Source organism: Grammomys surdaster, unplaced genomic scaffold, assembly GCF_004785775.1.
Source record: "Grammomys surdaster isolate TR1022 unplaced genomic scaffold, NIH_TR_1.0 184, whole genome shotgun sequence".
In the NCBI taxonomy this organism is placed as follows: Eukaryota; Metazoa; Chordata; class Mammalia; order Rodentia; family Muridae; genus Grammomys; species Grammomys surdaster.
Window position 1 is genome coordinate 2,713,064 of NW_021604629.1, and position 23,156 is coordinate 2,736,219.

General features: G+C 42.5%; 1 protein-coding gene and 1 pseudogene across 2 annotated transcripts in view; one reads left to right on the forward strand and one right to left on the reverse strand.

Moving 5' to 3' along the window:
* St5 (suppression of tumorigenicity 5) overlaps nucleotides 1–23,156 on the reverse strand; it is a 157,419-nt gene that overhangs the window by 104,714 nt on the left and 29,549 nt on the right. The gene's annotated exons all lie outside the window — the stretch shown is intronic.
* LOC114621789 lies at nucleotides 18,190–18,303 on the forward strand (annotated as a pseudogene).

Sequence of the window (23,156 nt, forward strand, 5' to 3'; positions counted from 1 at the left end):
TTTTATTTATTTATTTATTTATTTATTTATTTATTTTCGAGACAGGGTTTCTCTGTGTAGCCCTGGCTGTCCTGGAACTCACTCTGTAGACCAGGCTGGCCTCGAACTCAGAAATCCGCCTGCCTCTGCCTCCCAAGTGCTGGGATTAAAGGCGTGCGCCACCACTGCCCAGCTTATTCACTTTTATAATATTCTTTTAAAAAGTATTTATTTTTATGTGTATGAGTGTTTTGTATACATGTGTATCTGTGTACCTTGTGCCTGTAAGACGCCAGAAGACGGTATCAGATGCCCCATGAGCCACCCTGTGAGTGCTAGGAATAGAACTCAAGTCCTCTGCAAGAGCATACAGTACTCTTAACAATTGAGCCATCTCTCTGGCCACTATTTATGTTTTTTTATGGGTAAGTTCTCTTCTTCCACTATGAGTCCTATGGATTGAACTATGATCACCAGCCTTGGTGGCAAACACCTTTATCCATTAAGCCATCATGCTAGCCCCAGTATTTTCTTATCTCTTTAAAGACAACATGGCTGCAATTCCCAGCAGAGTCCTTAAAGAATGTTATGTTCTTGCTTTTCTACTAGTGAGTAGCAATGTGGAAGGCCATGGGCTATGGCCAAATGGTAGCATGCTCGCCTATCACTTGTGAGGACTTAAGTTCAATCCCCAGTATTACCAAAAGAAAAAAAGAAAAGCAAGAGACAATGTAGTAAGAGGGAGAGAAAGTAAAGGCATAAAGAAACAAACTGGAGCCTAATGCTAGCTTCAGCTTGCTGGGCTGGTAAGATCCTGAGCAAATCCTTGTCCCCCAGGAGGATTCTGCTTTTCCTTCCACATTAATAAGCAAACTAGACTAGCTAGCTATTCTCCAAGATCCTCCTAGGCACTCATATCTCACACTCATGTGCATTCTCTGTCTCCCTTCTGTGTATGAGCACATTGATGTGTGTACAAGGAGAAATGTGCAAGCACGGGTGGCAGTCAGAGATCATCAGACTTCTTCATCACTCTCTGATTCATTCATTCATTCATTCATTCATTCATTCATTCATTTTTGAGGCAGTCTTCCATTGAACTTGGAGCTCATTGATTCTGTTCCTTGTCTGGCTAGCCAATAAGCTCCAAAGATCTGCCTGTCTTTATCTCCCAGCCCTGGGATTATAAATCTGTGTGGCTGCACTTGGACATGGATGCTGGGGAGCTGAACCTGGCCTTGATGTGTACACAGCAAATACTCCATGGAACTATCTCCCTTGCCCTGGATGCTAGTTTAAATGCTGGTTGCCACCACTCACCTCAGCAATGTACTTTTCTGAGGAAAGCAACATAAACATTTCTTTCTTTCTATTCAACCCATTTGGCACAACACATGGCCTGGAGTTCTGGGGTCATCTGCCTACAATCATACATAAGACAATCACCAACAAAAAGTAACCTTTCAGGAAGAAAGATGGGAGATTCATGCTTCTAGTCTACAGGAAGCAGGCTGGAAAAGAGAAGGAAGGTGCCAAATATAGAATGGGAAAGTTGGGAAATAGCCTGGGAAGTGTGTGGAAGAAGACTGAGGGCCTGTAGACAATCTTCCGCCATCACTCTTTTTTTTTTTTTTAGTTTTTCAAGACAGGGTTTCTCTGTATAGCCGGGGCTGTCCTGGAACTCACTCTGTAGACCAGGCTGGCCTTGAACTCAGAAATCCGCCTGTCTCTGCCTCCCAAGTGCTGGGATTAAAGGCGTGAGCCACCACCGCCTGGCCTCCACCATCACTCTTAAAGCTGCCTTATGATCTCTGACTTATAGAACAGTGAGTTGTCATCTCAAAGTCTTCTTGGATGGCAATCTGTTTATGCAAGTCAAACACAGGCTCTACTAGGACCTTCAGATCAAGAAAATAAATTACTCCCCAGGGATGGCAGTTCCAACCCTCCTCTGCCTGGAAGCCACATCTGGCTAGTATGCTGGCTACTGCTACATATATTTTGCTTGCACAGCCTTTGAAGAAGGCTCAAGGCCTGTTATTTTTTGTTTGTTTTAACTTAATTTTATTTTTTATTTATTTATTTATTTATTTTTTGTTTTTCTTTGTTTTATTTATTTTATTTTTTTTAATTTTTTCTCAAATCATAATTAATTCACACAGGGGTATAAACACAGAAAGGCAGGATGTGGGGAAGGGAATGACACTGGAGTGTGGGTGTTCAGGGGGAATACAGATATCTTCAGAACCGGGTATCGGCTGGGTGAAGGTTCAGGGGACAAGTCACTATGACTCTGCCAATGACTCACTTGTCCTTATCTAAGTTGGTATTGTCTGCCAAGGCTACCTATTTACAAGGTCTATGACTACTCAGGCTTATAAATTTCCACAAAAGCTGCCTGTTGACATTAGCTTATAGCCATCTGTTTTAATGTGTTTCCACTGAGACCCAAGACTTGGTGTTTGTATACATGTATGACAGGCCTATTGCTGATTTTAGGCCTATGGCTGATTTTAGGCCTACAGTGTGTAAGCAGGGCTGCCCCTGACATCTCCTCCCTTCTCTAAGTATAGAAGGGCTATGGCAATTCTAAACTTGCGAAGGCGGGGATAGAGGCCTGACCTCCAGTATTTGAAGGGGACCTTGTAATGGCTCCAGTCCCCCTGTCGTTGTCCAGTGAGGCATGAGGGCCATACCCGTCCCGATGTCTTTTTCCTGGAGAGGGGATACTTTTGACATCAACCCCTATGCAGTCAGGCTTGTCCCTCAGGGAACCCAGATAGATATTTTTATCTTTTATTTGATTTTCCCTTGCAGTGCTTAGCCTCGCAGCCTAAGCAAGAATTCAGATCGCCTGTCAGAGGGGGTTCTGGGTGGCCCCTCTCTGCTTGGTCTAGGGGCAGAAGTCCCCCCTTTTAGGTTGGGTGGAGATGGGTTTTGGAAACACCCTGTATAAAGTAACAACCTCATCTTGAGTCTCGTGGTTCTCCATAGCTGACTTATGATAATGTATCTGAGTAGGTTTTGCTACCAAATTATTTATCTGTTGTATCACAGAGTTAGTCCGCCTATTTGAGAGCCAGGGACCAGCAGAAAAAAGCAAAAAGAACTCAAATAATGGTCCCAAGATGGAAGGAAATAGGGTTGACAACCTTGGAGAGGCTGCAAATCAATTCTTGTACCAGCATTCATCTGTCTCTTTCTCTCTCTGATTTTTCTTAGGCTTCGCTACCTATTTCATGCTCTCTTTAACCCTCCTTGTCTTGTCTATGTAAAGGCAACCTTCTTCTTTGAGGGTTGTACACAGTCAAGAGCTGTATACAGTCTTTTCTATTGTACTAGAGTAAATCAAGTCCAATAAGGATCTTTGCGATTTTAGGAGGTCTCTTCAGACGGCAAAACAAGGGATTTCTTCAGATTAGTGATGTCAATCTCTAGCTGTTTGATGTTCTTGTCAGTGGCCCTTCAAAGGTCTGAGTAGTATAAGTTCGGAGGCCAGCATCTGGATTAGAACTTCTAACCGCAGACATCACGGATGATTCATTTTTACCTGGGATGCTGCCTGAGTTAAAGCTTCTGGGAGTCCCTCTTTCTCTCGGTTTTCTGGGGTTGGGTATGGAGCTGCCGCCTGTGACCTGCTCTATGCTCGGGCCCAGACCAGAAGTCCTATTTTTTGTTTTTTGAGACAAGGTTTTTCTGTGTAGTCCTGGCTGTCCTGGAACTCACTCTGTAGACCAGGCTGGCCTCGAACTCAGAAATCCGCCTGCCTCTGCCCCCAAGTGCTGGGATTAAAGGTGTGAGCCACCACTGCCCGGCTAATTTTATTTTTTTATGTATTCACTTTATATCCTGATCACTGCCCTCCTCCCGGTCACCCCCTCCCACAATCCTTCCCCTCTCCCCTCCCCTTTTCCCCTGGGCAGGTGAGGGGCCCCTGGTTATCACTCCCACTCTGGCACTTCAAAACTCTGCAAGGCTAGGCAGGCATTTCCTGTCCCACTGAGGCCAGACAAGGCAACGTAGCTAGTATAACATACCCCATATATAGATAACAGCTTTTGGGATAGCCCCCACTCTAGTTGTTCAGAGCCCACATGAAGATCAAGCTGTGCATATGAGTGGAGAGGCCTAGGTCCAGCCTGTGTATGTTCTTTGGTTGGTGGTTCAGACTCAGAGAGCCCTAAGGGTTCAAGTGGTCTTCCTGTGGAGTTCTTAGCCCCTTCAGGAAAGGCCTGTTATTTTATAGTGGAAAATTCTCCCACGTCCTCACTTCTGCCCTAGTCCTCTGGCCATTCATTCTTCTTTACCTCAGCTTAAGACTCTGAACCACTGAAGTGTAGGACTCAGCTTGTAATGACTAGTGGATGTCACAGATGTGAAGCAGCTATGGCAGCTCTGAGTGAGGCTGAGACCACCTTCTTTCATCTCCTCCACTATGTTGAGCCAACTTTCCCGTTCCATAGGATTTACCTCGATCACAATCCTCAATACAAATGAAGCTCTGCTTTTAAATCCTCAGAGAAGAAGGTATGGAGGCTTGATCTTAGAATATATATCATAATGTTCATATAGAAGTTAAGGTAATGAGAGCTCTCAAATCTCCAACCCTGCCCTCACTCAGTCTGAGCATTTCAACACTGGAACATAGAAATACAGGTTCAAGACCAGATAAGACTGGACTATAGAAGCAATAGCCCAGACCCTTCTGATGATAACATTTTTTCATTCCAGAATGGGCTTTTCAGGCTAACCTAGCCTACAACTGAGTTCAACCAAGATTTCAACTCATCATGATTACGCTTCGGGGGAAGCAAAGTACAAAAGTGAGGGTGTGCACATGCATGCCTATGCCTGTGCGTGTGCGTGTGCGTGTGCGTGTGCGTCTGTGCATGTAAGGACAGGCATGCAGAAGTCACAAGACAACCTCAGATATAGGTTGTCTAAGACAACCTAGCAAATAATAAAGATAAATAATATTATAAAAATAAAATGCTAGTAAATAACAAAAATATTGTACACCAAAATTAACCAGACCCAAAGTCTATGTATCTTAAAGAATTGTATCCTGAAAGTGTAAATTTTAATGAGAAAAGCCATTATCTTTATCCCTTTAAAACAGAGATTGGTTCTCACCTTTCACCTTATTTGAGACAGGGTCTCTTTTTCGTTGTTTGCATACACTAGGCTAGCTGGGCCTTGGGCTTCTAAGGTCCCTCTTCTCTCCACCTCTCACCTCACAATGAAAGCAGTAGGATACACTACAGCACTCAGCTTTACATAGGCTCTAAAGATTTGAACTCAGATCCTCATGTTTGCATGCCCAGTGCTTTACACACTAAGCCTTCTCAGTCTTTAAACGGCATTCTTAATCAAGAAAGCATATGGAACCTGGGAAAGAAGTGTTCCCCAAAATATCTGGACAAGGCTGTAGAAGTGTAACCCCACAGTGCCACGTCCTCTATCCTATCTTTCTGCGTTTCCGAGCTGCACTGGGTTCTCACTCAGTACTCTTGGGGCCAGCAGTCTGCCTGTGTAAACTGTCTCACTGCCTCGTGTTACAGTGAGTGTACTGAGGCCTGCTTGGCTTCATTCTCCCTCCAGCTACTAGTACTCTTTAGAACAAGATCAGTATCTTAACTCTCAATTGCAGCTTTAAAAATGTCAGTCGCTTATCAGTAACTTGCCTCCTTGATCGCAAATGCTAGAAAACATTCTTAACAAGGACCTGGGAGAAAATGTAAGACTCTCAAGTCAGTTGCACAGTCTCTATCCCTGTGAAAAGATCTAGACATGGACTAGATTACCATGACTGTTTCTAGAATCTTCCACTTGGAACTTAGCAAGTGGGTAAGTTAATTCTCCCACCCACATTCAGGACTTGTCTTTTGAGTTCTGTGACTTCCTTTCCTCCCACAAAGCTACTGTTCGTTTTCCACATTTTTAAATATAGGTAAGCTCTTCTGAAAGGGGCCACCTCTTACTCATTTTTGAGTGCTTATGTTTGCTCTACATGTACAATGTTCCCAAGATTTGATTCCTAGTTTACATGTCAGCTCATGACTCTGCAACACTAGGCCGAGGGTATCTGACACTCTCTTGTAGCCAGCTCAGGCATTATACACATGTAGTGCACAGACATATATTCAGGCAAACATACATATAAAATATAGATAAATAATCACAGCATGGTGGCGCATACCTTTAATCCCAGCACTTGGGAGGCAGAGGAAGACAGATCTCTGGAGTTTGAGAGGCCAATCTAGTCTACATGGTGAGTTCTATATGAGCCAGGAATATGTACTGTTTTTAAAGGAAAGAAAAATGATCTGCATATAAGTATATACATATATTCATCTATGATATATAAATTACAACATATAAATTACACACATATTCAAATACATAGAGACCAAAGAGTTCTAGAAATAAAATTCATATGGGTTTTAATTTCTTTTATCTTGCGAATAAAATGAAAAATACAGATGTATAGGCAGCTGATAGACTGGTAACTCAGGACAGTTGGGCCTGCCCAGGGTTGCAAACAGGTGAGTATCAATCAGGAAGAAGACTGAACTCCTAAAAGTCTGAATACTCAAAACAGCTTTATTGTATGCACTTTGTCTGCATATACTGAAACACTCTTGAATAACCCCAGGGATAACCCCACTTACTGACTGTGTCTGGTCTTCCCCACATGCTATTACACTCACTAGTACTTTAACCGAGAACTCAGCTTCTATGCTCATACGGAATTTGGCCTGTAATAGTCTTTTCTTTTCTTGTTCTAGATTGCATGGCATTCATCATTTTTAGTGAATTATTTAGACAAGATACACTAAATATATGCCAAAGTATATAGGATAATATACTTAAGATAGTTTGTAAAAAATCCTTTATAAACTAACTACATATTATATATTACAGGAAGAAATACATAATGTATAATTTTATGTTTATACTTTCTAAAACTTGTAGCTGAGCATGATGGTGCACACCTACACACCAAGCACTCAGGGCAGTGGCAGAAGCATAAGAAATTCAGGTAATCCTCAGGTACAAACTGAGTTTGAGGCCAGCCTCTGTTATATGAGCCTCTACCTAAAAACAAGAAAAAAACTTTTTAACTTATGTGACAGCAAAATGAAGATGGTGTAAGTAAAAAGATGAGAAAAGGTTTAACAGAAGTCAACTGATGTGCTAGCGTTTAACAGGCTAAATATAGAGATTAAAGGCAACCTAGGGTCCAGCCAACATAAAAGTTTCTTGGGGCTGAGGCGTAACTCAGTGGCAGAGTGCTTGACTAACAAGTACAAGGCCTTAAGTCTGATCATCCAACAAGACAAGCAAGCAAACAAACACAAGTGTTTCAAGAGCTAGGCCTGAGCCTGGCAGTGTACATATACAATCCAGTACTTAGGGGGGCTGAGGCTGGATCTGAAGGTCTAGACTGGCCTGGGCTACATTTATAACCCTTTCTCAAAAAAAAAAAAAAAAAAAAGTGTTTCTATGCTGCCAAGATAACTCTGAGTAAGGAACATGGAACCCACAGTACAAGGAAAAAACTGACTCCCACAAACTGTTCTCTGATCTCTACAGACAGATGGTCACACAACATGCATACACACACATGAATACACATACACACATTTATCTTTTGTGATGTGTATGAGTGTTCTGCCCACACGTTTGGGTATATCTGAAAACACATGCTTATCTAATACCTTTAGAAGCCAGAAGCAGGTATCGAATCCCTTGGGACTGCTATTACAGATGATGTGAGCTGCCATGTAAATCGAACCTGGGTCCTCTAAAGAACCAGCCTCTTAACTGTTATGACATCTCTCCAGCGTCCAGTAAATGTAATTCTTGTTTTGTTTTTTTGTTTTGTTTGTTTTTCGAGACAGGGTTTCTCTGTGTAGTTCTGGCTGTCCTGGAACTCACTCTGTAGACCAGGCTGGCTTTGAACTCAGAAATACCACCTGCCTCTGCCTCCCAAGAGCTGGGATTAAAGGTGTGCACCACCACTGCCCTGCCAGTAAATGTAATTCTTAAAAGGTTTTCTAAGAGATACCAGCGATTAAGTCCCAGAGACAAATGGGATTTTGAATAACCTAGAGGCAAGTATGTAACGAAAGAAGAAATCAAGACAGCAGAAGCCCTCAGACTGAGAGGTACAATGATGACATGTCTGGCTTTGTTTGTAAGTCCTGAAAAGCACGAAGGCAGAGAACTAGTTCTGTCCCTGACCAGCTGTCTGAGGAGAAACTCAGGCATGGTGAGATAAAGACCTCTTCCGGAAAGCAGGGACAGCTGAGCCCTGCTGCTGGGTCCACTGTCCATTCTGCTACTCACATGCCTCCCAACTGGGGCTCTGACCTCCCAAGCGTTATCAAGGGCATTGGGCTGCTCAAGAATCTAAACAATTCATAGCAGTCTTTTCAAACCATGGTCCACCATGGTCTGAATCACAAAGTGGTATTTTTAACTATCAGTGAATCCTTGGGGATCTCCAACTTTCTATACTAAGCTGCCATCTGATAGCTGTCTGTGAGCAAGGACCGGGTTTTGGATGTGATGTCTGAAACGTTAGATGTCAGGAATGCAGCGCTGCAGCCTCTTCAGGCATTGTTTGGATATGTACAAACAAACTTATCTCCCAGAAGCAAAGTTCACAATGCTTGTAAAGACTCAGGAAGAGAGCAGCAAAGGGACCTCAAAGGACAGTTCTTATCCTGGGAAGATGGAAGACAGGCCTGGAATGCACAGGAATGTTGAACTAATGTCACTCTCCTATAGATGATGATGCATTTTATTTTGGCTTTTGTTATTTTTGTTTTGAGACAGGGGCTCACTGTGTAGACCTGGCTGACCTGGAACTCTCTTATGTAGACCAAGCTGGCCTCAAGCTCACAGAGATCTACTTACTTGGAGTGCTAGGATTAAAACATATCCAGCTTCAAAGATGAAGTTTTTAAAGTCATTCTTCCCCTCACCTCAAAGTGAGAAACTAGAACTTTCTCAGCAAAAATTAGCATTTTTTAAAGGTTTTTCGAGACAGGGTTTCTCTGTGTGGCCCTGGCTAGCCTGGAACTCACTCTGTAGATCAGGCTGGCCTCAAACTTAGAATCCACCTGCCTCTGCCTCACAAGTGCTGGGATTAAAGGCGTGCACCACCACTGCCCGGTAAAAATTAGCTCTTATCATTGCAGATACTGGATATATTCTATCTTTACTTTTTATTCTTATTTACATGTATGTATCCGTAGTGTGACTATGCAAGCATGTATGTTGGTGTCTGCTGAGATCACAAGTGTCATATCCCCTTGAGCTAGACTTACAGGCTACCTGACATTGTTTCTGGGAAGTAAACTGTTCCTCTTTAAGAGTGTCAAGCATTCCTAACCACTGAGTCATTTCTCTAACCTCATATATTCTACTTTTGAACACAGCACAGAACCAGTTTGCCTTTGTATAAAAGATGCCTGTACATATGTCTGCTCACTTGGGAATTCAACACAGAGATGCCTGTGCAACAGAAATAAAAAATGAGACCCCCCCCCAGGATGCAAGGAAAGAAATTTGGGTAAGATGATGAGAGAAGAAGGGACGGGTGTGGAGGCAGAGGGAAGAAGAGAAACTAGCCCAAGATTCTGAAGGACAAAAACAGGTAGAAACTTGCTCAGCTGTCAAAATGGATAATCTGGGGGAATTCCTAGGCATTACTCCTAAAGGGGTGAAAGAACATATGTGAGTACCCTTAGCCTACTGAAGATTAAGAAAGAATCCAGCAAGCCTTCATTCTCTCGGTATCTGGGTTTTCTTTCTTTGGGGAAACAATTGCTGTACCCAGCACAGAGATGACACACCAGACTTCCCTGCCCCAAGCCATGTCACTTCAGAGCATACACACGAGACACTGGCTCACTTCAAACACCATCAGACAAGGAAGCCAACCATTTCACTCCTAAAGGTGATAACAGACTATATATAGTCTGCCATCAACACAGATAACATCTGCCGTCAGTAATGCCCAGTACACGTCCTCTGAGGAAAAGGCCACAGGGACTGAGGAAGAAAGTGTTCTCATGAATATTCAACAAGGATAAAGTAAGGCTTTACTCTTTGAACACCAGAGAATTACCAGATGACCACAGCTTTAATTAAATTACATTTCCTCACAGAATCTAGGTTTCTAAAAACATTGCTAGGAGAAACAAATCACGCAGCAATCTGAGGATCAGAGACCCAGAAATAACTGAAAAGGCTAGAAGAGACAAGGATGGAGATTCCAGTTGGGAATCTGAAGGACTTTGAGAGGACACAGGGCTTTGTTATTGTTTTAATAAATGAGACTATCTTTTGATTGACCTTCTGTAAGATAATTTTCAACACCTTCCTCACAGTTAAGTGAGAACCACAGAATCACTAGCTATTATAATTCACAGTGTTTTTTCTGAGTTATCATTTAACAACTCTCCCAGAGCATTTGATTTTTATTGTTGCTGTTTGTGGGTCAGTCTTTCTGTGGCCATGATAGTCTCAATTCAAATCACTGCTTCATTGGTTCATTCCATCATCCTGTGCTATATATTTTTTAATAAAAGATTCATTTAGAAAAATAAAATAAAAAAATAAATGAGACTATCCCACCTTTTTCAATTTATCCAAGAAAGTCTTGAGATGTCTCTGCTACAGTTGACTTCACCTGCTATTTTGAAGGACAGAAGAGATAAGATATACCTTCCAAATAAGATCCACCTACAAACTTAACTTCTTTCCTATACTATCTATATACCCCACCCCCATAACTTAAACCTTTAGGACACAAGACTAGGAAAAGAAATTGGAAGACTAAGATGGACCACAGCAATATAGAGGAGATAAAGAGGAAAAAATAAAGTAACATGATACAGAACTTAGGACAGTTATCAAGGATAAGGTCATTCTGACTAAACTCTGTGGAGTTAGCCTGTTTGAAAAACTTTGGAAACTGGGTCAGTAACTGAAAGCAAATGACTGACCAGACAAACTGAGAACCTAGACAGAGCACACAGAACCTTTCCTTCAGTCTGGTGACTTTAACCGCTCTCTTAGAAGAACCTGAACATACAGCTGTCTTCACAGAGCTTCAACAGCATGACTCAGTAATTATGGTTGTGCATTAGACATGTAGGAGCCAGCACCCCATGCTCCCAAAGCAGAAAAGATTTCCTAGACTGCAGGACATAGCACTTCTCTGGTCTGTCTTCAGGGGCTCCAATGCAACTGTGTCTATGGGAAACTAAGGGTCAGGACACAGACCATAATAGCTTTATGAAAAAGGCACATTCCTCAAAATGCTTTCAAGATGACCTTCAATTCTGTTTTTCATTCTCCAACTGTGCAGGCTAATATCACCAAACCAAATACAAACAAAGCAGTATTCTAAAGGTGTTTTGCTATGATCAGGTTCTACAGCCAGCACAAGTTGGAGTGGGGGTTTCTCCAACAAAGGAGGTTATCTAGACAAGTCAGACAGGCATAGAGGAATAAAGATAGGAGATGGGGAAGCTGGGTAGTGGTGGCGCACACCTTCAATCCCAGCACTTGGGAGGCAGAGGCAGGTGGATTTCTGGTTGATTTCTGAGTTTGAGGCCAGCCTTGTCTACAGAGTGAGTTACAAGACAGCCAGGGCTATACAGAGAAACCCTGTCTTAAAACAAAACAAAACAAAACAAACAAATAAAAAGATAGGAGATGGGAAATGAGGTGTACAGATATACCTTACAAAGGGAGGAAGAAGCTTCTTAGGTGCTGTTGATCATTTAGCCAAAGCCTACCAAGGCATAGTGTCTTCAACAGTCAGGTTTTCAGGACACAAGCGGGAAATTACATGGAGTCCAATAACCCTTGTAATTCCTTTAGAAAGAGATAAGCCACAGTCTCTCAAGGGATATTCAATTAAGTATTTTTCATACATATAATCTCTGTGCACTTAAGACTTTCAGAATTAGAAAGACTCAAAGAGTCTATAGTTCTCACAAAACACTTCTTAGTAGGAAACTCGGTAATATTTTCCAAATGCGTTTGCCCAGAGAGATTGAGAGTTACCTAGTATCACCCTGCCTGTGTATGGACTTGTCCTAATCCCTCAGTCATTCCTCCCTACTGCTTTTATTATAAAACTGCCCTAAAAGAGGGAAAGCTGAGAGCAGAGGTACCTACCACTCTACCACTAAAAATCTGGGTGAGCTGGGAACAGTCCCTTCTACTTTCTTAGCTCCCACCTTCCCACTGTGAAAAGAAACGAAACTAGATGAACTCCAAGACTCCAGAAAACTGAGTTACTGAATGAAAAAGTACTTTGTAAAGTTCATGGTGCTTCACAGACAGGTAAGATGGATATGGACCAGGCCTCACAAGTTGGAAACTTTATTGAGCATATTCTTTCTCCTCAACTTCATCCTTAGTATCCCACATCTAAGGCCTGCCTACCTCACACTGGAACACTCTCCAGACTTCACTCCAGCTCTCTATATACTTTTAAGCAAGTGACTTTACTAAGTAAGTGTCTGCCCTCTCTAGAGTGTCCCTGATTTCTTCTGCCGGAAACATTTCCAGGAGCTAGAGATGGCTTGGGAGCTAAGGATAGCTACATCAGGCAGCTCACAACCACCTTTAACTCAAGCTCCAGGGATCCAGTGGATACCCACACATATATACACATACAGGTATACATACTTTAAAATTTAAATTAAACTAAACAAGATTTCTACATAACTCCACTCTCACTGTCTGTGCACCAAAAGCCAAACTCAGAGTAAAAATCTTGGCTTTGACCTATTAGATGTATTGGTTCAGGACAGCTCATCACAGTGAGCCTTGGATAGATACTATGTTCTTTCTATGTGGCTGCTGTTCTCCACCTACAGAACACATCAGGCCTCTCTTTTACTTATAAAGTCAATCCAACTTAGAGAAAAACAAACCCTGCCACTTTCAAGAAAGCTTTCCTATAGTTTTAAGTCACAACTTTCTTGTTGCCCAACAGCAAAGATATGTGTAGTTAACAACCAACAAGTTAAAAGCTTGGATATTCTTTGTTCAACAACTATTGTTTGTCTCTCTAGATAGATAATAACTTCCCTCTTGCCAAAGTCCTAGCTTTATAAAATATCTGCATTACACTATTAGTTAAGCTGAGAAAGTCAGCAAATTCTTGTTGACTGCTTGATGACTGCACAGCAAGGTCTTGCTTTTCTCCTGACAATCAACAAAGATGTTGCAGAAAGCAGAGGCGGGAGGAGAGAACATGGACTCAATGCTTTCCTGACCTTGAAGTACTTTTTACCGTTCCGTCCCTGCTTTCACCAACTTTTTGGGAGGAAAGGCCCCATCCCAGGCTTAAACTGGTGGCTCTACAGATGAGCCCGAGCACATCAAGCAATGAGCAGACAGTTATACTTAGCTCCGTTCTTACCATCCTGATGGGCCTACTTACAGTGGCAGCTGCTCACAATTCCTAACCTCGGTGGGAAGATAAATGGAAGGAGTGACAGGAAGAAGAGCCAACAGTGGTAGGAATCTTCCAATACACTTTTCAGATGTAGGCCCTTCAGCTAGCTCTGTTTCAAATTAGCCCCTTCCTCAAGGTCTGTTTCAAATTAAAACTCTACTACAAGGCTTTATGTAGCTCAGGATGACCTCAACCTCACTCTAAAGCCAAAGATGACCTTGAACTTTTTTGATCCTCCCACCTCCACAGTGTTAGTTGAGATTACAAGCATACTCAACTATCTGGTTTATGTGGTACTGGGGACCCAATGTAAGGCTAGACATGCTAGACAGCCACTCTCTAACTGCATTTACTAGTTTTATTTATGTGTGAGTGCTTTGCCTACATGTATGTATTGCGACACATGTGTGCTTGGTGCCAGCAGAGATCAGAAGTCATTGGATTTCCTGGAACTGGAGTTACAAGACGGCTGTGAACAACCATGTGGGTGCTGGTTACAGAACCGAGGACCACACACAACAAGTGGGTTTTTTTTAAATTAATTTATTTATTTTTACTTATTCACTTCACATCCCACTCACTACCCCCTCCCAGTCACCCTCTCCGCACAATCCTTCCTCCATTTCCCTCCCCTTCTCCTCTGAGTAGGTGGGGGCCCTTGGTATCCCCTCACCCTGGCACTTCAAGTCTCTCAGCAAGTATTCTTAACCACTGAGCAATCTTTCCAGTTCTTTTTTTTTAAAGACACACTCTCCCTATGTAGCTCATGTTGGTCTAGTATTTGATGCTATCTTGCCCAGGTAGCCTTGGACTTAACAATTTTCTTGTCTGACCACCATTAAGTGCTAGGTTATAGGCATATACCATCACATCTGGCTGTACCCCTGTCTTTTTAAACTTCACAGATAAAGGGCATATGTGAGAAGAAATATATACTTTACCAAGGCAAGAGACCATCACAGGTCAAGTCATCAAAGACTGACAGCTACCAAGAAGCTTTTCATCATTAAGGCAGTCAAAAAGCTGGGAGGCAGACTCATGCTGACCACTCTACTCTCAAATACAGTATCCCCCATGATACTCTGCCAAGACTTCCCATGCAGGCCAGAACCATACAGGTATATGGTGGGTACAGGACAAGAAGGCCAGGCAATGGATCCACTCTGTTCCTAGAGGAAGTGCCTCATAACCAAGGCACTCAGCATTGTAGGCACAAGCAAGCATTCCCAAACCCACCTCCCCACTGTTCCTGGCCTCAGTTTGCTCTGGGACAACCCCCGCTTCCCACTCTCTACAGGCAGCGTCTATCATTCTCGCCAGAGTCACTCTCCTTTCTGGGCCTTTAGAAGGGCTCATTTCCTCTCGCCACACTCAGGCTCATCCTTCAGTTACTCTTGCTTTTAATGTCTTCTTGGGCCCTTCCTACTTTAAAGGGGAAAAGGCTGCTGCCCTCCAAAATTTTTGAAGCCAGGTGAAAATGGCACCTGCCTGCAAGGAAAGGGGGTTCTGACAGATGGAACATGAGTTATGTGAGGGCCAGGGACAGCCTCATACTCATGTCTCAGCTCCTTCCTCATGAACTGCATACGTACCACCCATCTTACAAAAGAGCACAGGAAACTGAGCATTGGCCTTGCTCCCCACCCCATCCCTTTCAGAAAGGCAGGCAAGTTGGAAATGTTTTAGAAACAATTAATACTGAACCCCAATTTGGTGGCACACTCCTTTAATCCCAGCACTCAGGAACTTAAAGCAGGAAGATCACTTTGAGTACAGACTGTGTACTAAGCAAGACCCTCTCCCTAAAAGAAGAATCAATACTGTAACACCATGAAGATAGTTTCTAGCTGCAGAATTCCAAAAAACAGTCATTCCACTTTCAACTGTTCTGGTCACCTTCAGCAGTCTCCACAGATCTGTTTTAACACTCCACATCATAGAAGCAGGAAGCAAGTGCACCCACAGTCCAGAGACAGAATTGGGCAGAAAGGAATGTAGGCAGCTTCCAAGAAGTGCCTGACTAAAGAAGGAAACCAAGAGCTCACCCATAGTTTCCCAGGTCCAGAAGTGGAGGTACTAGGCTTAGAACAAGCACTCTGGTACCTCAGAAGCTGTGATGGAAAGGTCCTCACACGTGAAAGATTAAAGAAAAAGAAAAAAGACACCCAGACAGAATATGCGTGAGCTTCTCCCCAATGTGCCTTTGCGTGATGAGTGGCTACACTTGAATGTAAGCCAGGGTCTTATAGAAATCCATAGCCACTCCAGGCAGTGGTGGCACACGCCTTTAATCCCAGCACTTGGGAGGCAGAGGCAGGCGGATTTCTGAGTTCGAGGCCAGCCTGGTCTACAGAGTGAGTTCAAGGATAGCCAGGGCTATACAGAGAAACCCTGTCTCAAAAACAAAACAAAACAAACAAACAAACAAACAAAAACAGAAATCTATAGCCACTTAGGCACAGAGAAGCCCACATAAGCCAGAGGCTGGAAGTGCCTACCCTGGTATAAGCCCTAGCATCATCTGCTTTCTGTGCAAAAGGCTTCTTTCTAACATTGTCAGGGAAACGAGGAACCAGGAGATTCCAACATCTGACAGGAAACCAACGCTGGTAAGTAGTTGGGCTTTGCTGGCTCCAACTCTGTTCTTGCCTCTTTCTTGCCTCAGAGGTTGTAAGGCTTCTTGCAGTTCAACTACTAGCCGTAGGCTTCCCAAGAATCCCCACTACAGTTCCTAGAAGCCTGCACACAACAAGGCTGAGGAGAGAGATCATCCTGCAGACATGACTTTTCCAGTTTATCACCCAACATATGGCTCTAAGAGGCTATGCTGGACGATAAGCATGGAGACAGAAGAACACCACAGTCATTAAACATGCCTTCTTCTGTGATAAATATCTACATTAAGCCACTGAATAATATTAATTTAGAGATGATACAAACCAAGGCTGGGTAGGTGGCCTAATTGGTAAAGTACTTGCTACTCCATCCTGAACACCTAAGTTCAAATCCCCAGCACCCATGTAAAAAGCACAGTATGTCTTTATCCCAGAGCTGGAGTCAGAGACAGGCGGATCCTGGGTGTTCACTGGTTGATCTAGCCAAATCAGTGCACTCTGGGATCCATGACAGACCTTGTCTCAGAAAATTAGGTGGTAAACAACTGAGGAAGATACCAAATGACAACCTCTGGCTTCCATACACACATGTACACACAGGTGCCCAGCACCCTAGCCCCAAGATACACATACAGAGAAAGAGAATTATATTTTAAAAAATGAATCAAATCTAAGACAGCTCTTCCTTCCTAGGAAAAGGCAATTCCTAATTGGGACTCCAGACAACACTTCCCCTTTGTACTTAATATAAGATATGCACATTCACAAGGTTTGCAAATCTTAAACAGGTCTATGTATCACCACAAAAGAGCACACAAGATCACACTAGTCTGTCTAGTCCTCAAAGGTTTGTACTCACCACCAAAGTTTCCATTTCAGGTTCCACGGAGACAACAGGAGGCAAGAATTAGACAAAGCTTTCTCTAGGGCCTTGACTGCTGACAGAATTAGTAGTGGCTCCAGACACCCCACAAGCAGGAAAGTGGCTAAGCACCTGGAATCTTCCCTTCTGAGCACCAGCAAACTAGCTGATGTCATCTCTCCAGCCAACACATGTCTGCCTCCTGGGCCCTGGGATTCTACCCAGCCTCACCTCAAAATTGCACAATAAGATCTGCAGCTGCCTACTTCAGTCTCTGCCTGTAGCCAGTGGAGCCTTTTGACTAAAGGACTTGTGACGGAGAAAAGGTATTTGTTTCACCCTGGCCTCTAGCCACATAGTTTACTCATAACTCTAGTCCAAAATACATGCTGCTCTTCCTCTAACAGACAAAGCTACGGAAGAATTCAAAAAAGAACACCCTGGGCCCTGCAAAAAGAAGGACAAGGAGAGATAAAAATCAGCCGAGTTGTATTTCTCTGGAACAACAGATAGGACACAGGCCAATCCCCAGGCAGAAACATCTGGACACTTTCCTCATCTTTACAGGAAAGCTTTGGTCACCTGGAGCCCAGTACAGTTTGGAGTCTTATTCAAAAGTAGCTCTCTTTTCCTGAATTTTTCATTCCACAAGGAGATGCTGCAGGTTACACATAGGGAACCAGGTCACCTTCAGTTTGCCTAAGTAAGCAGCATGTGTACTGTATAGAGAATGTACACAACTCCAGACTGAGAGCATTACATGTAAGCACTGAATATCTCCTGTCAAAAACAGGAGGGGAAAAGTTCATTCTCTCTATTAAACATGTCTGAAGAACGTGGTCCTAGCATAGTCAGATCACAGTTTCCAAAGAGGAGATTTTAGCTATAGCTTGTCCTGACAAGACACACAGGGAGAGAAGGAAGAGCTGCTCACAGAAAGGTCCAGCTTTCCTTATCTTGCTCTCAGAATTCTCTGAAAGTATTTTTCTTCCTCACTAACCAAAAGGAGCAAGTCAAGAGTTAGTCAGTCGATTTTATAAAATGACCATATACACATAAGGCACGAAAAGTGGATGTCCAGATAAACTCATTACTAAAAAACATGACTGAAATTTGACTTACATGTGGTAAAGAAACAAAACAACATCTCTGAAAATACCAGCAAAAAGATATACAGTTACGTAGTGTTTACAGCTCGTATGATAGTTCAGGAAGGAGAGGTTAATTAAAAGAGCTGTGAGCTTGTTACTGCAGCACAGATTCTAAGTCTGAAAAGATACACAGAAGATTAGCAGATTTGCACATCCCCTGCAGATGGATGTCAGCAAATTCATGAGGCATTCCATATTTTTTTTTTTTTTTTTAAAAAGTGGAGCCAAGCCTTAAAGGATCAGAAGTTCAAGGTCAGATTCAGCTACATAACAAATTAGAAACTCAAAAAATTTAAATTTGCTTTAAATTATTTAAAAATAAAGTTTAAAATTTTAAATTTAATTTGTTTTTGTTTGTTTGTTTGTTTGTTTTTTCAAGACAGTTTCTCTGTGTTGACCTGGCTGTCCTGGGTAAGTGCCCATCAGTGTAGACGCCCTCAGAGAGCAGAGGCTTGGATCACCTAGAGCCACAGCATGAGACTCAAAAAAATTTAAAAATAAACAAAATTAAAAATGAATTCTTTCAGGTATTTTCAATATCTGAAATGCATTAATGCTTAACACAATTTTAAAAAAAATTTTTTTTTTTGAGGCAGGATCTCTTTACATAGTCCTAGCTGTCCTGGAACTCTGTAGACCAGGCTAGCCCCAAACTCACAGAGTTCTACCTGCCTCTACCTCTCTGCCTCTGCCTCTCTGCCTCTGCCTCTCTGCCTCCCAAGTGCTGGGATTAAAGTCATGAAGTACCACACCTTGCTACCATCTAAAATTTTTTTGTTTTTGTTTGTTTGTTTGTTTGTTTGTATTTTCAAGACAGTTTCTCTGTGTTGACCTGGCTGTCCTGGGTAAGTGCCATCAGTGTAGACGCCCTCAGAGAGCAGAGGCTTGGATCACCTAGAGCTGCAGCAACCCAACATGGGTTCTCGAAACAAAACTCCAGCCATCTAAAAGCAGTGTTTGTCCTTATCTGCCATGCCATATTTCCTGCCCCATGCCATCTAATTTTAGGTTTCTTTTTAATTTAACTTTGTAAGAACTTCATGCAAGAGAACTATATTTATACCGTTTCCATCCCTTATCTCCACTCCAACTCCTGCGTCTCCCCAGCACTCCTCATATTCATGACCTCCTCTTCTCTAATTGTTATTCATTCCCATAAAGATACGGCTCTCAGAGTTCATGAGTGTTGCTTGTGTGTAACTGTGTTTAGGGCTGACCGCTTGGGACTGCATAACCTATCAGGGGCTTGTCTTTGAAGAAGACTGATTCTCTTCTCAACAGTCATTAATTGTCTGTAGTTCTTTATCTAGGGATAGGCCTTATGAGGTTTCCCCTGTCAACTGATGGTGTCACTGTGCTGTTCTTGGTGGCTGTATTGAGATTTTATTAGCGCAGCTTACCTGTAATTCATTCATATAGATATACAGAGGCACACATATACTCACTATACATAGCTTTGGTCTCATGAAGTTCGTTTCTTTCAAGCATACCCTACATTTGACCATATTTACCCCTACCTTCTCCATTCTTCCCCTTCTCTAGCCTCTTCCTGCTTCCTCTTTTTTTTCCGTAGCAGTTTTTCTACTTCCATGTTATATTTATACATAAGAGTTTTGTGTGTCTATAAAAATACGTAGGATCCACAAATGAGAGAAAACATGCAGCATTTGTCTAAGTTTGGCATTATTTCACTTAAACTATAACAATCTCTAGCTGTATCCATTTTCCAGCAAATGACATAATTTCACTTTTCTTTATGGCACCACACTGTCTAATTCCATTCCAAAATGTCCTTCTTTTCAGAAGTGTTCCTGGTATAAAGCTTATCAGCCAAGATTAGAATAATTAACCATAGTGATAACCAAAGAGGGACAGACAAGGAAGGTCTTTCCTGAATTAACTAAGCAAACTAAGTAGATGAGAAATCAAAGGAAAGAACAGGACTAAAGGCAAGATAAATAGAAGCTGGAGAGATGGCATGATGGCTCAGAGCATTGAGTGCTCTTCCAAAGGACCAGGGTTCAATTCCTAGCACCTACATAATGGTTCACAACCATCTGTAATTCCAGTCCCAGGGAATCTGACCTCTGAGGGCACCAGGTACATAAACAGTACACAGACATACATATAGGCAAAACACCCACACTGAAAACAAACAAAAGCTGTGCGTAGTGTCTGAAAAATAAATACTGAATTACCTATGGCTAATAAATTAGCAAGTTCACAGGTACCCACAACAGGACTGGCCACAAGGAACATCTGGCATTATCTGACAATTACCCATTGGAACAGGAGCAAATAGGCTCACAGCCTCTTCCCTCTTACCAAGCCCCAAATCAAACCATTATTTCAACCAGATGTTGTTAGTGTCCACAACAAACATGTCTACAGAACCCACATTAGCAGCCACTTCCTAGTCTCCTAGGGCTGCCTAGATAACAGTGCCTACTCCTTAAAGAATAGGATCAATGTCACCTAGTCCTAACAATTCCAGTAGACCAGAAGGCACCCTCATTGGTGAGGTAGCATCAGAATGGAACCAGGGCTTATAGAATACAACTGTAAATGAGTATAGTGTGACTAACACTGTGGTGACTGTCCTAAGGAAAAGAGATAATAAAGATTGTGGAATAACAGAGAGGGCCTGCTTGAAAGTATACAGAGCCTAGTAACTCTTCTTTCCACAACTATCCTGGAGTTCTCTGGCTTTTTCTAGCAGGTTTCAGCAGTTTAGGAGCCTCTGAGTGATGGGGGTAGGTATGGTGCCTCAGCCTCATCACTAACCACATAGAGACTGGTGTCCTCTATGCCATTTACTACTTACAAAGAACCACTGGGCAGAAAAAGACTTCAGGGGTCCAGCTCATTCCACAGTGATGGAAACTGAGGTAAATCTTTAGAGGGAAAGAAAAGGGGGTCTAAATGAGGCAAGACCTGACTAAATCTCAAGGCATTTCAGAAGGGAACAAGATGAAGAAACAACAGAGTTCTGCTTTTGTCAGTACATGGAGAAGGAAAGCTGGGGTCTGTGTATGCAGAAGCTAAGCCATGGTGTTCTTAAGGAGCATCTCTCGTCTTTTTGGTCTACTCTTTATTTCACTGAGCTTGGTAACAGGATCCACAAACACTCTGTCTTTCCTTGCTAGAACCAAATCCCGCCTCCTCCAAAGCCTAAGACTTGGAACACAGCCACATCCATCACAGAAGGAGCCATCAAAAAACATTGGACTTGTTATCAAACATTCAAGGTTTCCTGAAACTCCAACTTCCAAGGACCAATATCCACAGAATGGATGGGGAAATTGAAGCCAGGTGAAGATCCAGGTTGAGTCTGTGAAGGAGGTGAGAGGTAGGAGGAGGAATTCTGGAACTGGATACACAGAAGGACAAGCTTCTCAGATCCCAAGGTAACCACAAACAGATGCATGCCCCAGAGCAAACCTAGGGGTGGCCAAAGCCGTTATCTCCAGAAGCGAGCTTTGTCAGAGACTGTCCATCATTTTATTCCACTTTCTACTTTCTCACGATGACTGCCTAGACTAGCTTTATCTTCACATAGGTCATTTGAGTTACTTTCTGGTTCTACTAAGGAAGAGCTGCACTTGCAGCAATGGTTTGTTTCTGTGTACTCACTCCCTGGTGCCCAAGCTTACTCTGGGTTTGCACACCCATCAAGTCTCATCTTCTGTATCATAAAACAAGGACACTGTTGACAAAAGAAAATTTAAGCACAAAAAGTGCCCGGTACAAGATCAAACCACAACTTAGCAGAGATCAGAATCTAATTCCCCAAACATGGTCCATCAGTCCTCCCAACCAACCGCAATACCTTTATTATGGGAGAACATCTGCTGTAAAGCACAGAGACCAAGAAGCAAAACAATTTATCTACAAGTCATTTTAAGAAAAACAGCAGAGCTAGAATGTTTGGCAGAGACTAACTAAATATTTCTTCTGTGACCTCTGACAGTAAGAAGACTGGAAGACTGTGGGAGAGTAGGCAGAATGCACAGGGAACTGGGAGAGAAGACCAGGCAGACAGGGCAGACGGGTGAATAGACAAGAAAAATGTGATGCTAATCAGAGGACGTGCTGAATCGTGGTTTTTGAAAGGTGGCAGAGATTTAAATATTTGGTTCCAGATTTATGAAAAAGTGCTACTGACATAGATAGGGTCTAGAAGAAAATTTAGCAGAATTGTTTTTGAAGGAGAATTATTAAAGAGAGCACGAAAAGTTCTAACCAAGAGAAAAGAACTGATAAAAAGTCTACGCAACTAAAAATTTCAGAGCAACAAAGAAGCAAAAGCCATTCTTCTGGTTAAGACACAGACAGTATTAGGAAGCAACAAACATGGAAACAAGGCCCAAGGTCTCAACTGAAACCTAGTTTAGAAATAAAGACCAAAAGTTACATTCCAGGTAAGGAAAGGAAGAAGAGAAAAGCTGGGAAAGACCTTACTGCCTAATTGACAGGACTCCATGAGTGTGCTATGGGAGCCTGGGACACATCAGAGCCCATTTGCAGGGCACCGTGACTGAAACTGGAGGCAGCTCAAGGGACCTCATCAAGGATCTTCCAAAAGGAGCCAAAGCATCAAGATCAACCCATTGTGAAGAAATAACTGTACAGAACTAGGTCTCACATGAGGGGCTGGAGAACTGGCTTGGTGGTTAACAGCACTTACTGCTCTTGGAGAAGACCCAGGTTCAGTTCCTAATACCCACATGGTAACTCAATCAGCTATAACTGTAGCTCCAAGGAATACCATGCCCTGTCTTCTGGCCTCCAAGGGCACCACATGTTCATGGTGCATTTACATAAATGCAAGCAAAATACCTATACACATAAAATACAAATAAATAAATCTTTTAAAACTGTAATAAGTGAGATAGACAAACAGACACACAGACAGATATAAAACAGGTTAGAGAGCCAAGCTTCTCAAGTTTGTAGTACTAAATAAAAATTCTCAAAGTTTTATTAGTCACCTACATGATGAATATCTGTAGCTACAGTTACAAGGGTAGGCACCAGGCAGGAATATAGTACAT